A 2,234-nucleotide genomic window follows, 5' to 3' on the forward strand; every position below is an offset into this window, starting at 1 on the left:
CCTGGATTGTTCCTTATCCAGCCAGAGATAGCGGTGGGGCCGAATATAAAGAGTTAAACATGACACATCATAGCTAGGCACACAGTGACTGCAAAATCTTTTTATATACTTCTTATTACCTCAGTGTATTGTTTTCTCTGGAGTCTAGACCTTGACTGTCCCTTGTCCAAGAAATTTGGACCTTGATAAAAAGTATCGACTACCCCGGTTAAGGCCATGGACTTGACACCCACCGGGGTGTCCTACACAGGTACCAGTACTAACAGCAATGGCCGCCTTTTAGCCATAGTTTTTAACCAGGGCAATCAATTGAAACAAACCCTTGTGAAATCATTTCTCAGCCCGAGCCCTTTACCCACATTCCGTAGGGCATTGGGCTACCATGTGGATGTTTCATTTCCCTCCTTAATTTCACACAGAAACACAATTTCCTTTGCACAGATCCATGAACAGCAAAACCTCCCTATGTCTCTTGTCTGAGCCAGGGCATTCAACTCCAGTGAACCCTTCTCTCCTTCAACGGCAATGGTCAGACAGAGGGATGTGGCCACCTGCGTCCCTGATGGGGAGACATTGGCTTGGCTCTTTCTTTATGCTACTGTTGTTAGTCCATGAAATGTCAAGGAAGGAATGCAAGGCTGAGTTCACGCACCAAGCCCCTGAAAAGTTTCCATGCCCAGAGAAAACCTGACCCCTGCTATTGGAATGATGTGTTGGAGATTTTAATAGGAAAGGGACTGTCTGTTTGTCAACATGGGGAATGAACAATGATCTACAGCGATGTCATTGACACAAACACACTCTCATCATGCTCCAGCCGGAAAGGAAATGGGCAGGAATTGTCTCTGTTCAGCCATGGACACACTTACACTAATGCACAGCCGTGAGTGTGCTGGGGAAGCTGGTCTGAGCAAACAATTTGAAGTGACAATTCTGTGAGAACTGAATCATAGTGTAGTGGAATAACTTGACATCAAGTAGTTGTGGCCGAGTGGTTAAGGTGATGGACTAGAAATCCATTGGGGTCACCCCGCGCAGGTTCAAATCCTGCCAACTACGGAAGCACTGGGCTGTTATTATTACTGTAGTCTTAGTGCCTGAGCATCCACAGTGTGAACTGGAGCCAGATCTGGTCCCTTCGGTGGTCTACACTTAAAACGCTGCTGTGACGTGTCTCTAGAACCTTGGGTAGACAGTGACTGGATGGCTTTTCACATCCCTATAATAGCTACATGGACAGAACAATTCTTCCTTTTATTTAGCACTATCTAACCAGGGTTTAGGTCAGCTTATCTATACTGGTTTTGGGGGTGTGGATTTTTTCACACACCGAGAGACGTAGCTCTGCCAGTTAAGTGACCAGCATACACCAGCCCATAGATCCCTCTGAGTATTGCAGTGCATTCACTGAACTATGAGAGGAAAACATCAACCCACAAACACAGAGACTGAATTCCCCACAGGTTTCAGAGTAGCAGCTGTGTTAGTCTGTATTCTCAAAAAGAAAAGGAGTACTTGTGGCACCTCAGAGACTAACAAATTTATTTGAGCATAAGCTTTCGTGAGCTACAGCTCACTTCATCGGATGCATTTGGTGGAAAATACAGTGGGGAGATTTATATACACACACAGAGAACATGAAACAATGGGTTTTATCATACACACTGTAAGGAGAGTGATCACTTAAGATGAGCCATCACCAGCAGCAGGGGTGGGGGGAAAGGAGGAAAACCTTTCATGGTGACAAGCAAGGTAGGCTATTTCCAGCAGTTAACAAGAATATCTGAGGAACAGTGGAGGGTGGGGTGGGGGGAGAAATAACATGGGGAAATAGTTTTACATTGTGTAATGACTCATCCATTCTCAGTTTCTATTCAAGCCAAAGTTAATTGTATTCAGTTTGCAAATTAATTCCAATTCAGCAGTCTCCCCTTGGAGACTGTTTTTGAAGTTTTTTTGTTGAAGGATAGCCACCTCAGGTCTGTAATCGAGTGACCGGAGAGATTGAAGTGTTCTCTGACTGGTTTTTGAATGTTATAATTCTTGACGTCTTATTTGTGTCCATTTATTCTTTTACGTAGAGACTGTCCAGTTTGACCAATGTACATGGCAGAGGGGCATTGCTGGCACATGATGGCATATATCACATTGGTAGATGCGCAGGTGAACGAGCCTCTGATAGTGTGGCTGATGTGATTAGGCCCTATGATGTTGTCCCCTGAATAGATATGTGG

The 2,234-nt window shown here is 44.7% G+C and overlaps 1 non-coding gene across 1 annotated transcript; it reads left to right on the forward strand.

Annotated features, from left to right (window-relative positions):
- The first annotated feature begins 977 nt into the window (after positions 1 to 977).
- On the forward strand, positions 978 to 1,059 carry TRNAS-AGA. Its single transcript has one exon. It is a non-coding gene; the product is annotated as a tRNA-Ser (tRNA).
- Positions 1,060 to 2,234: the final 1,175 nt, after the last annotated feature.

The sequence above is a fragment of the Dermochelys coriacea genome, chromosome 3 (assembly GCF_009764565.3).
Source record: "Dermochelys coriacea isolate rDerCor1 chromosome 3, rDerCor1.pri.v4, whole genome shotgun sequence".
Classification (NCBI taxonomy): Eukaryota; Metazoa; Chordata; order Testudines; family Dermochelyidae; genus Dermochelys; species Dermochelys coriacea.